The sequence below is a fragment of the Spermophilus citellus genome (genome assembly GCF_964194105.1).
Source record: "Spermophilus citellus genome assembly, chromosome: 10".
In the NCBI taxonomy this organism is placed as follows: Eukaryota; Metazoa; Chordata; class Mammalia; order Rodentia; family Sciuridae; genus Spermophilus; species Spermophilus citellus.
In genome coordinates this window covers 130,770,610-130,784,356 of record NC_138197.1, presented here as the reverse complement: position 1 = coordinate 130,784,356, position 13,747 = coordinate 130,770,610, and the positions used below count along the sequence as shown (strand labels likewise).

At 42.7% G+C, this 13,747-nt stretch overlaps 1 protein-coding gene across 1 annotated transcript in view; it reads right to left on the bottom strand.

Annotated features, from left to right (window-relative positions):
* Positions 1 to 13,747, bottom strand: part of SMDT1 (single-pass membrane protein with aspartate rich tail 1) — a 155,480-nt gene that overhangs the window by 57,023 nt on the left and 84,710 nt on the right. The gene's annotated exons all lie outside the window — the stretch shown is intronic.

Here is a 13,747-nt window from a genome sequence, read left to right as displayed (position 1 = left end):
CTTGTCACTGCCACTTTGTTCTGAGATGCCCCTGGCTCTGTTGGGTCCTCAGCCACGTGTCTGAAGCCAACCCTCGTCCCCTGCTTTTTTTAAATCCTGCTACTTTGCTGAATCACTTTTCCTCCCCCCCCCCTTTTTTAAATCTCCCTTTTGTACCAGGGATTGAACCCAGGGGCACTTAGCCACTGAGCCACATCCCCAGCACTCTTTCAGCCTCTTGAGTAAATGAGGTTATAGGTATGCACCACCGTGTCTGGCTTGAGGAATGTTCTTATCATGAATCTTTTTGGCGTCTTGTCAGATATTTTTTCCCATTAAGATAATCACGTGGATTTTTTTCTTTCGGCATGTTCATGTGTGTTTACCATGATGAATTTTCACGTGGAATAAATCCTAGGAATAAATCCCACTTTGTCGTAGCATATACTTTTGTGGTACATAATTAAAATCAGTTTGCTAGGCAGCTGGGAATGTGATTCAGTGACAGAGCACTTTCCTAGCATGTCCCTAGTAGTGCACAAAGGAACAAATCAATTTGCTAAGGTGTTGAGTGTGTCTGATGCTTGCTAGGCAGGTGCTCTACCACTGAGCTACAGCCTCTGCCCACTAGTATTTTATTGAAGCTCTCTGAATCAATATTCCTAAGGGATAGTGATCTGCAGTTTTCTTTCCTTGTAGCATTTTTGAGTGACATTGGTATCATAGAAGTTGACCCCCCATAGGCTGGGTTAGGAAATGTTTCCTACTCCTCAATTTTTCAGAAATTTTGAAAAGGATTTATCTACCACGCGGCCTGCGCAGTGGTTTCATTAATGAGGTTCTGGCATTAAGTTAGTTAGAAGAGATCAAAATAAAACACACAGACAGTACCTTATTTTACATTGCTAGGTCCGAGACGGCTCGCCTCCCTGTTTCCCCGCCTCCAGCCACCCAGCAGGGCAGCGAGGATTACTCTGGGCTAGCAGGAGAGAGAGAGAGCGAACACGCCGGGGAGTAGCCTTTTATTTGGGGGGACAAGAGATTCAGGGGAGAATTCCATCCAATGAAGGTTGAGGGGGGGCTGTACTCCAAGGTCAGGGTCAGTGATTGGGTCTCCAGGGTCAGTGGTCATGCACACCCCCACACGGATGGGCTCTCTCATCAGGAAAGGGTCGGGATAACTCCGACACAGCCAGAAGCCTCAGGCCCTTAACGGGAGTCACCCAATCACGTGTCAGAATGGCTCCCCACATATTCCCCCTTTCTATTCTTAACAATGAGGCGGCGGTTCACTCTCTGGAGTCCCCGGATTCTTGATTGGAAGACTCGCCATCCTATAGTTACAATACAAAAGAGAATTAACAGCAAAGAGAATAATCCAATAATGTACCAAGCGGAGTGTTTAAGAATATTTCCAGGGTTGAATCCATTTAACTCCTTCAATATTTGGTTAGCCAAAGAAGAAGGATCTGAAAAATCAGCTCTATTATTTTGAATGTCTTGGATATGGTGATGAAGTTCCAGAATATCCAATCTATTATTACTATTTTGCCAAATACCTAATAAATGGTTTTTAACCTTCTCCCAATCCCAGAGAGAAGCATTGTACTTGGCAGCTGTAACACATACATACTTATAATTAGCATGGCATTTAAGCCTTTCCTTAAATTTTAAGGCTGAAAGTTCATTACCAATGTTTATAACAGTCGCCTCTAAGGCGTTTAACTTAGTCTCAATCCTTTCATCAATATTTACTTGATTACACAGAGCCTTGGAAGTATTTTGAGCTAAATTATTAAGAAATTTTGCATGCTGAATATTCTGAGACAATGTCAGAGATGCAGAGACAGTTGAGGCAATAAATGAGACCAGTGCTAAGACACCAACAATTATGACTCCAATAGCACGTTTAGGTCTTGTTAGCTGGGCATGAATCTGCTGTAAGACTTGTAAACCAGCATCAGCATACCATGGCTCTGAAATATTAGCAGGTAATAAAACAAAAGAGGGCTGATGAAGTATCAGCACTCCTTTTCCTCCATTATACCTAGAAATACAATTAGTTAGGTTGCACTTATTACAAGTAACAAAATATCTGTCATCTATCTATTTAACTTTTACATTTCCAATAATTAAAACATAAGGAGATTGGACACAGGCTCTTAGGCCATAGCAAGATCCCTCTTTACAGTTCTTGCCAACAAATTTTGGTAAAGGTTTGTCTGAAAAATGTAAATACTCTGAGGCAGCAATTAAACGCCAAATATCTCTTTGAATACCTCCTTCACTATAGGTCAAAATATTACTAACAAATCCTGCAGGTGTCATAGCAGAATTTCTTCGTAATTGTCTCTTATCAATTTTTGGAGACCAGTCTAAAATATACCCATTAGCTTTAGACACCTTATGTTGTACAGGAAAGGTATTTACACAATCCATCCATTTAGGAAAGGTGCCAATTTCAATTGTAGAACTATTTGGACAGTGGGGTACCGGTGGAGGTTTTGCAGAAATGACTGGCTTGTTATGGGAAAGTCCCATCTTAATTACTGATCTAGTATTAGGTTTTAAGTCCCCATAAATAGAATTATTTGTCAGTCTAGGTTTACCAATCGCTGTCTTTTCTTCAAATGATACTTTCAGACAGCCAGCATGTTTATCATGTGACCAACATAAAGGTAATTGGGCACTGTAGCCAGAATAATTAAATCTAGTCACATGATTGGGAGTAATATGAGTATCTGTAAATCCTCCCATCATGAATGAGTCATTAGTAAATACTGGAATAGATTCTCCAGTCCACACAGCTGGGTGTACCAGGGGTGGATCTGGGAAATAAGTCCAATAAGTGTCTACTTGATTCCCTTTTACCTGACAGCCCAGTAGGGCAATTACTGTCACTACCATCAAGACTGGGGTCCTGTTCTTTCCTAGGCGTCGAAGTATTTGGGAAGCCTGGGTTGTCAGCTTCTTCACATCTTTCCACGAAATCAGCTTCTCGGCTGGTTCAATCTGGTCTTTCTTCATCTTTTTCCGATATCTCCTCCTTCTGGGTTGTGGCTCCTCCGGGTCGATCCTCAGTCGCTTGAGTCTGGGTTCTATCTCCTCCATGTCTGATAGCACGTTCAGGCACCCAGATAGGACGAAAAGCACCTTCTGGAAAAATACAAGCATGCCCTCGGCCCCATGATATTACCGGATCCGGGCCCTTCCACTGACCAGTCTGTAAATCTTTCCACAGAACTCTGCCTAAAGGGCCTGTCACCGAGGGAGACATTTGCCTCTCAGCAGCTGTGTGACCTTCTGCGTCACAGTTTAAAAAATTTAAAACAAACAAGGCATGATTAAGGCTATTTTGGGGAGTCATTATCTTATTCCCCCTTTTCAATTTTTGTAATTGAAGCTTAATAGATAAATGAGCTCGTTCTACAATGGCTTGACCTTGGGGGTTATAAGGAATTTCTGTTTTATGATTAATTTTAAACTCTTGGCAAAATTGTTGAAAAGCAGAGCTTACATAAGCTGGAGCATTATCTGTTTTAATCTGCATAGGACACCCTAAAACGGAAAAGGCTGCTAAGCAATGAGAAATTACATGTTGAGTATTTTCCTTAGTACGTGCTGTTGCAAAAATAAATCTAGAATAAGTGTCCACTATGACATGCACATAACATTGCTTACCAAATTGAGGAATATGAGTTACATCCATTTGCCATATCTGATTTGGTTTTAATCCACGGGGATTTACCCCTGATGGCAGAGATGGAGTGTGAATAACACACTTAGGGCATTGGCTTACAATCTGACGAGCCTGTTCTCTGGTAATACTGAATTTTTTACGTAAGCTAGAAGCATTTTGATGATGCAAGGAATGGGAAGCTAGGGCACAGTCATATGAAGACATCTGTTGACAAAAAGCTACTAATTTATCAATTTTATCATTACCTGTAGCTAAAGGTCCAGGAAGGCCAGTATGCGCTCGGATGTGTCCAATAAAACATGGGTACTTCCTCATTAGCACTGTCTTTTGTAAATTATGAAATAATTCAAATAACTCCTGTGATGAAGTAAAGCCAATAACTGAGGTTTCAATATTTTTGGTAACTCCGACTGCATATAAGCTGTCAGAATAAATATTAATAGGCTCATTTGAAAAATAATCTAAGGCACAAATCAGAGCTTGAAGCTCTGCCCTTTGGGCAGAAGTATAAGAAGTTTGTATTACCTCTGTGTGAACATGGCCGAAGAAACCTGCCTTACCAGAGTTGGAACCATCCGTGAACACTGATAAAGCTTCCTCTATTGGATGAGAACGTACAATCTTTGGAAAAATAAGTGATGTTAATGATGCAAATTGTACAATCTTATCACGAGGATAATGGCTATCTATCTGCCCAGGAAAATCTGCAAAAGCTATCTGCCATGAACTAGAAGTTTGAAAAAGCCAATTAGTCTGTTGAACAGAAAATGGAATAATTATGATATCAGGCTCAGATCCAATTAATTGTAAAATCCTAGTTCTACCTTTAATAACTAATTGAGCTATAGAATCATGAAAAGGAATTAATGTTTTTTGAGGGGTATGGGATAAATAAATCCATTCTATAACTCCTAATCTTTGCCATATGGCTCCTGTTGGGGTATGCTCAGTTGGAAATATTAATAAATACATTATTTCTTTAGGATCTATTCTAGTAAGCTGTGCATTTTTAATTGTAATTTCCACTTTCCTTAAGGCTGCCTTGGCCTCCAAAGTTAGTTGACGTGGAGAGGTTGGAGAAGGATTTCCTTGTAATATCTGAAATAAAGGACTTAACTCAGAAGTAGTTAACTTTAAGGATGGTCTTAGCCAGTTAATATCTCCTAATAGTTTTTGAAAATCATTAAGGGTACGTAACTCCTTAACTCTTATCTGAAGATTTTGAGGACAGATTGTACTCCCTTGAATTATCTGACCTAGATATTGAAAAGGAGATACCTTTTGAATTTTTTGAGGAGCTATACATAAACCCATTGCAGTAAGTGAGGTCTCTAACTGAGTAAAAATTTCTGAAAGTACTTCTGGATTAATATGAGCCAATAGTATATCATCCATAAAATGAATAATATATGCATCAGGGAAGCTATTTCTAATGGGATCTATTGCCTGGTCAACATATTTTTGGCATAGTGTAGGACTATTACGCATTCCCTGAGGAAGGACTTTCCAGCAGTATCTTTTAACAGGTTCCTTAAAATTAACTGCTGGGACAGTAAAAGCAAATTTTTCACAATCTTCAGGATGTAACCTTATAGAGAAAAAACAGTCTTTTAAATCTATTACCATCAAGCTATAATCTAAAGGAATGGCTGTGGGGGAGGGAAGTCCTGGCTGCAATGATCCCATAGGCTGAATTATCTCTCTTAAAAGCCTTGAAAATCATTAGGGGTTTGTACGGAAACTGTGGTTCCGCTCCGGTAAAATTAAAGATGGCGGCCCCCATGGTCGGCATGGAAACTGTTTGTTTTGCTCCGGTAAATCTAAAGATGGCGGCCCCCATGGCCGGCGCGATGACGTCACATTGTGCGACTGTTCCTGGAATTCCCGGGCTCCCGCCAGGAGGAAATGCCGGCGGCGGCGGCGGTGAGAAAGCGGGTTGATCCGCGCCATCTGAATTCTCCGCAATGGGTCGGAGAACATCTTGACAGATTTTATTTGCGTTCTCAAAAGCCAATTGCCTAACTATAAATTCGCTAGCTCTTGGGTCCCTGATGGACCTGTTCGCAGCCTGATATAGTCGGGCTACGAAATCTGAATAAGTCTCATTGGCACCTTGTCTGATTTTGGTAAGAACTAAATTGGACTGGTCCTTGGGGACAATTTGCCTCCAGGCACGTTTTGCACAATCAGTTATTTGATTGTACACTACAAAATCATAATTTAACTCTCTTTCTAAATCAGCGAAATTTTCAGTCCCTAAAAACATCGTTACTGGCGTCTTTATGCCCTGTCTCCTGTTTCTTTCTGCCTGTTCATTACAAAAATCAGTCCAGTAAGTTTTCCAGAGCAAGTAATCTCCCCCGCTCAGACAAGATCTGGCTAAAAAAATCCAATCACTAGGAGGAAGGGGTTGTGAGCAAATATTTTCTATCAGACTCTGAACAAAAGGCGAATTTGGGCCATACGTTTTACATGCATTTTTCAATTCCTTGATAGTTTTAAAAGGGATTACAGCATGAATTTTAACTCTCTGATCTTGTTCATTAGTTTGCTCAAAAACTGGAAAGAGGTGAAAACCAGTAGTATCCTCTCCCATTTCTTGAGCCTTCCTAATACCTTGCTGAACTGGGGTAAGAAAAGTCATCTTTAATTCAGCACACCTGTTAAATTTGGTCCTTTTAGCAGGTACCGGCCGAATTTTAAAAGCTTGGGCAGGTGGTGCTAAATGCAATCTATTAAAATTTCTCTCTAAGTCCTGAGTTTCTATGTCTAATTCTTCTTCCTCAGACTGTGAGCTGCTATCAGACTCTGTACTATCGCCATTTGGAATTTGGGTTTCTAACTCACGTGGCTGAGAAGAAACCTGAGCCCCTCTAGGAGTTTCCTCTGTATTTTCCTCTCCAGGAAGATTGTTTACCACTTCTGGAGGGCTCTCCAAGATTAGAGATGCTTCTTCTTTATCATGCTGTTCTGTACAATCTGTCTGTGGGCTAGCTTGCACAATTTTAACCTTTGTTTTAGCTCCTAGCGCTTTTGTTTTAAAACGGCTCAAAGGAAAGGAAATTAACTTAGCTTCAGGCTGAATTTCCATTTGAATAGACCTAATGGCTCTTTGAATACCTTTCAGAAGGTCTTCTGGCGGCCACGGACTCTGGTCCATGTATTCAAAGAGACAGACTTCTAGGGCTGTCCAAGTTTTCTGTATATTCTCTATACCTCCAGGTATTTCAGTAGAAAGACAAACTCTCTGTAACTTTCTTCCTAATTTCTCCCAAGTAAGTAAATTTGGAGACTCTTGGTCACAAAACCAAGGACAATATTCACCTACAATCTTTAAGAATTGTAATAACTGAGTTTTCTTTATCTGTTTTCCTTTCTGATTAATTATACTGTCTAAAATAGTTAGATACATTTTCTTATCCGAAGAAGTAGAATTTCCCATTTTAAGTAAATTAACGTCTCTTTCCTTCAATATCTCTCGGTACTTTTGTGACCCAAATGTCACCTCTTCCTTATTTTTCTCTTTATTCCTTATCTTCCTTTCTCTTTATCTCTTTATTCCTTATCTTCCTTTTATTCTTTCCCTTAATCTTTTTAGCGCGCGCTCCCACTCAATCTAACTAATTCAGAATGCCCCACGTTGGGCGCCAATTCTACCCCGCGGCCTGCGCAGTGGTTTCATTAATGAGGTTCTGGCATTAAGTTAGTTAGAAGAGATCAAAATAAAACACACAGACAGTACCTTATTTTACATTGCTAGGTCCGAGACGGCTCGCCTCCCTGTTTCCCCGCCTCCAGCCACCCAGCAGGGCAGCGAGGATTACTCTGGGCTAGCAGGAGAGAGAGAGAGCGAACACGCCGGGGAGTAGCCTTTTATTTGGGGGGACAAGAGATTCAGGGGAGAATTCCATCCAATGAAGGTTGAGGGGGGGCTGTACTCCAAGGTCAGGGTCAGTGATTGGGTCTCCAGGGTCAGTGGTCATGCACACCCCCACACGGATGGGCTCTCTCATCAGGAAAGGGTCGGGATAACTCCGACACAGCCAGAGTGCCTCAGGCCCTTAACGGGAGTCACCCAATCACGTGTCAGAATGGCTCCCCACAGATTTATATAAGTTTTTTTTCCACTACTTTAATTGTAGGTGTGCACAATCCCTTTATTTATTTATTTGTACGTGGTGCTGAGGATGGAACTCAGTGCTTCCCATGTGCGAGGCACGCCCCAGCCCCAGCTCTGCATCAGTTCTCTAAACAATGGGCAGGGTTACCAGTGAAGCTGCACAGTCCTGAGCTTTTCTTCATTGGTAGATTTTCAATAGCTGACTCAATCTTCTTGCTAGTTAAGGACCTGCTCAGCTTTTGTTCTTCCTGCTCTAGTCTTGGTAGCCCTTGTGTCTCTGGGACTGTCCATTTCACATGGTGTGGGCAGCTGCAGGCACGAGGCTCTGTCCCGTAATTCCTTCCATCCTCTATTTCTGTGGAACCATAAGTAATGTCCCCGCCTTCGGGTCTGATGTCTTCACTTTCCTCCTTACTCCTGTGGTCAGTGGTTGGTCAATTTGGTTGACGGTTTTCAAGTGGTTCCGTTTTCATGGGGTTTCTCTGCTGCCACTCTGTGGTGTACTTCCTTCATCTCTCTTCTATTGTTTATTCTGATGTTCAATAAACCAGTCTTGTCACTGCCACTTTGTTCTGAGATGCCCCTTTTCAAAATTTCTGAAAAATTGAGGCGTAGAAAACATTTCCTAACCCAGCCTATGAGGGGGTCAACTTGCTATGATATCAGTGTCACTTGGGCAGGCTACACGTCCCTGAGGCCTTTGGGCCTACGAGTGACCTCCAGGGGGACCACAAGTGCCTCAGCACTCTGCTCAGGTGGACGTTTTCCGGAATCTTCCTCATAGCCAGGCAAGACTCGGCTCTGCCCTGCTAGCTGTGGACGCAGGTCTTCATTTAAAAAATAAAAAAGGGAAAGATGTGGAAAGTGGTGACAGAGAATGGGAGAGAAGTGGCTGAGATTGGGGTCTCTGGTGACCTCATGACTGTGGTGAGCCTGATAGTGGGAAAGTTCCCGTGCAAGGGCACAGGATGCCTAGTTCCTCTGGCAACGCCCTGCATGAGGAGGCTTTGCGGAGGAGTCTTATCAGCTTTGGCCTTGACCCCAGGTACACAGCTCCTGGGGACAGAGTAACTGTCCTCCTAGACAATCACAGCATCACCAGCACCTCTGCTCCCCGGCCTGTCTGCTTAACAGTAACTTTAAACAATGGGCCCCCTTGAGCACTCCGCCAAGCTCCTGACATTGCACACTCAACTGTGGGACAGCTGCATAGATGTCTCTAGTTCTGTAACTTTCCGGCATACAAAGAATCATGCTTGCATAGTCTTTAACCTAAGGAGACATACATAAATAAAGCTTGCTGGCTTACCTCTAGATCTGCTTCTCCTCCTGACCCCAGCTTTATCTTCAAAATCTCCACGTGTGTGAGTCTTTATTTTTCTAATACCCCTTGGGCCCTCAAATTTGGCGGGCCTGTGCGAGATTGGGAGGAGGCCCTGCGGTGCTCAGTGTGGGGTTTGCAAGATGGGGCCTGGCCACAAGTGTGTCAGCACCAAGCCTGGTCTGGCTGCACCATCTGCAGTGGATAGTGGCACCTGGGCACTCCACCTGGTTGTCCCCATGCTTTGCCTGCAGTGGCCTGCGTGCCTGCCTCGTGCACCTGGCCCAGCTGGCCAGAGGTGTAGGTAGAGCAGGAGGCGGTGGCCAGGGCTCCTGTATCCCGCTGTGGTTGTCACCTGTTTGCTTTCTGGGCCCAGGGGGACATGCATTGGCACCTAGAGAGCAGAATGTGAGAATATAACAACAGGATTGTATCAAACTGAGAAGCTTCTGCACATCCAAGGAAGCCATCAACAGAGGGAAGACGCAACCTACAAAATGAGAAAGAAAGAAAAACCTTACAACCTACTCATCCAACAAAGGATTGATATCCAGAAATCCAGAATAGGAATGAAAAATCTGATTAAAAATGGATGAATGATGGCTGAGGTGTGGCTCAGTGGTAGATCACTCTACCATTCGGTGGTAGAGCACTCGCAAGGCACTGGGTTTGAGCCTCAGCACCACATAAAAATAAATAAAATTAAGGTATTGTGTCCATATACAACTAAAAAATAAATATTTTTAAAAAATGGGAAAATGATATGATAGCCCTAAAAAAATCCAAATGGTTCATTAATTTATGGAAAAATGCTCAAAAACTCTAGCTTTGAAGGAAATCAAGACCAAAGTGACATATGATCTCAACCCGTTGAAATGTCTGGTATCCAAAACACAAAAGAAATACTGGCAAGGATGTGGAGAAAGGGGAAGTCTCTCACACTATTGGTGGCAACCTAAGTCAGTAGAGCCATTACGGAGAACAGTGTGGTGGGTCCTCAGAAAACTAACAGTAGGCCTCCAGTGTGGCCCATTAGCATGTTGCAGAGATTCCTGCCTGCTCGGGTTTATTGCTGCACGTCCACAGTACAGGATCAACCTAGATGGCTGTCGGTGGGTAGACAATGAGTTACCGTGAGGCTGTCAGTGACTTGCCAGGGTACATTTTCCTGCCCAAGAGGGTATATGCCACCTGAGAAAATAGAGTCTGGAATAATTACTAAAGAAATAAAAGACAAAGTCAGAAAAATAGTTTTAAATGCAGAGCACTTGCTAGGTCCAGCCTGCATAGGATTTGGAGCTGAACAATTAGAAAATGGTTCTGGTGGTTTTACTGAAGGGGCACATCAAAAGCAGGGATGAGGTTTCGGGGTGGAGTCCTGCTTCATGAGGCCTTGCAGTCAACAAATTGACTGGCATCTTGGCAGGCTACACCCATCTCAGAGGGGCTGTGTGGCTGCAGCAGGTCACCCCATCTCTGGCGCTGTGAGGGACCTGGCAGAGCTGAGTAGGACTCACGCTTACCTGGGCGATCTGACCAGTGGGATTGCCACTGGGAGTTCCCAAATAGCAGATTTTCTATTCAGTGGGCTTCCATGCTGATTTGGTCCACATATAGTCCACGGATGGCTCTTGACAAATGAAAATGTGATAAACAGTGGAGTATTACTCAGCCATAAAAAGAATGGCATATCGGGGCTGGGGCTGTAGCTCAGTGGTAGTATTATAGTTAAAGCATCGTCCTGGGGTTTCATAAACTGACTCCCAGACCACTCACATTTAATTGAATCAAGCCTCTACTGAAGCATACTAGTGGCAACTGACCAGAACATAAAACTATTCCCCTGATCAGCCCCGAACAATTGCAAGGGCACTCCTTATAAGCCTGAAAACCACAGAAAGGACATTTGGGGGTCCAGCCAATGCAAGCAAGCCAAGTTACAGAAGTGGGAGAGGGCAGTCAGGTGGTGGGACGCTTAATCAATCATAATTAGCCCAGGCACCCCAGTTACAGAAACACAGCCCCGTTACCCTAGTTACAGAAACACAGCCCCGTTACCCTAGTTTTAGAAACAGTGCCCCATTAAGTAGTTCCGTGTTCTTAAGGGTTTCTATAGTAAAAGGAAAAGAACAACTTTCCCAGTCATGACCTTTTTGGCACAGTTGTTTTACAAAATGGAGTCACTTTGGCTTGACTATCACATTCCCCACTGGTTTTAGTAGGCTTGATGTCAATCTTGCACATCCTTAGGTCTTAGTTTCTTCCCTTTTTTCTAAGGGACCATCCTGGGCTCACAAGACCATAATCGGACCTCACCTACACTCTTGTGTATATGATTTTGGAGAGTTTTTTAAGAGGTAGAGTCCTACAGTTATTGCAATCAGGAGAAGAACTAAGGGCAAAGCTATGGCTGAGATGATGGTAGTCAACCAAGGGGGCCATGAGAATAGGTTTTGGAACCAGTTACCTGAGACTTCTCGTGTATTTTTTCCCTTTAAAAAAAAAAAAAACAAAACCTGTTTCTCACTAGTGCCAAACTGTCTTTTATTATCCCAGAATGGTTTGTATAGAAACAACAAGTTTCCCCTAGGGCCATACAAAGTCCTCCTTATTTTAAAAAGAGAAGATCTAGGTCCTGTCTATTTTGTAAGACCATTTCTGCCAGAGAATCTAGTGAAGCTTCTAGTTTGGAAATTTACCTTTCTAGTTCTCCTAAGTCTACATATATTTGGTGGCTGAGGGATTTAAAATTTTCAGAGCCTGAATAAGAGCTGCAGTTCCTAAAACAGTAGATCCAGCTAGTCCCAAGCCAGACAGGAGGGGAACTAAAATGAGGGCAGCCCTTCTGTGTTGGTAAATCAGTGGGCCCTGGCCTTCTAATAAGTCCAGGTGTTTTCTTCTATTCCATCAAAATAGTAGGTTTGAGGAAAAAGATGGGTTGTGATACATAGTTCAGAGTTAATGACAGTTTGGAGATTTAGGCAAGGAGTTAGTTCAGACATGCAGGTAAACTGAGTTCCTTTGGTAGGAACAAGAAAGTATGGCTCAGTGGTTGATTAAAGTGGGACCCAGGAAGCACAACTATTGGTAAAAGGGGAGTTGTCTCACTTATAAATTGGGTTGTAGAAGCAAGTGTCTCTCTCTTGGAGATCACTCAGGGTGATCTTGGGATTAGTTCCCCAGGTACGTCTTCCTGAGCTAGACATATTGGTGAACATCTATACTTACCATAATTTCCCCTCTAATGTTTGTTAGGGACCTCCTACTGCTGTAAGGAAAAAGGATGATGACTGTTCTTGCTGCTTTGAGCTGAGAGGGGGCGATGTGCAGTGGGGCAAGAAGTTTGGAGTCCCCTTTTAGAAACTGAGTGGGTCAAGGAGTTTATGGTAATAATCTGGTTCAGGAAGAACAGGTTGTAAATTCACCTGGGGTTGGGCCTTCTATGAGCCAAACAAAAAGACATGAGTACTGAAATAAGATTAATACAAAATAGCAGTTGTAGCATCTGGAACCTGTCCATGAATATCATGAAAATGATAGAAATTCACAATTGTTTACCAGGAGGTGGAAGCCTGGGAAATTGTCCCCATAATAAGGCCTAACAAAGCCTAATAAGGCCCCTTTTTAGGGAACATAAATCTTTAACCTTGTTAGAGTTATCAGGAATGGAGACACAACATTTAGTTATGTTAGGTAATGTCATCTGATTCTTGTAAAATATCTTTATTGACATGACCTCTGTGTTCAGTAAAGATCTCGTTGTTATTTAGGGCTAGATAATTACACTAGCAAACATTCATTAAGTCTACCTGTGTAGGAAGTTAGGACGATCTGTTGGCCTTAAACTGACAAAAACTTCTTGTTTTGGCAGTTTCTATAGATAGTTATCAGGCATTTTTGCCTAAGAATCTCTCTTTTGTTATTTCCAGTCCGTGCTAACACAAGCGAACATCTTCTGTTACATTAAAATAACTTTTTTTTAAATTGGACATTTCAAATACTGTTCTATGGCACTTGTATAAATGAGGTTATTTTCTTTGTGCCGAGTTTATTATTGTTGCTTGTTATAGTTGCTACTTTGCTTAGTGACTTTTCTGAACTAATTTTGTAACACCTCTGTCCTTGCAAAGCATGGCCTACAAATTCTTTACTCACGTTAATGTTCATCTAGTGACTGGTCAGAGATTTACTTAATTCCTGGAACCAATCAATTGTAGAGTCTTTTGGTAACTCAGTGTGTTCTCAGGGTCATGGTGTGCATGACCCCAGTCTTCACTTGCTGTTTGCATAGGGCTTCAAGGTCATCCAGAGGCATGAGTTTAGGGCTTCCCAGTCTTCCTGTGCATGCACATAGCTCCACACACATGCCTGGCCTCTGAGAGCCCCAGGAATGGATCAGATTGTGGCACCTGACATACGGACTTCTTTTAAACTTTTGCTTCATGTATAATTTGCCCCAAGCTGTTAGCCTCAGGCAGCTTTGATTTTCAACAGTGACTCTGGTTTTTCCCAGTAAACTAAACTGGGGAAGAGACAGTTGGCACTAGGGGAGCCTCCAGGTCTACCTGGGAGCCAACAGGCGGGTGAAATACACACAGTTCTCTGAGGATGAGACTTTGCCAGCACT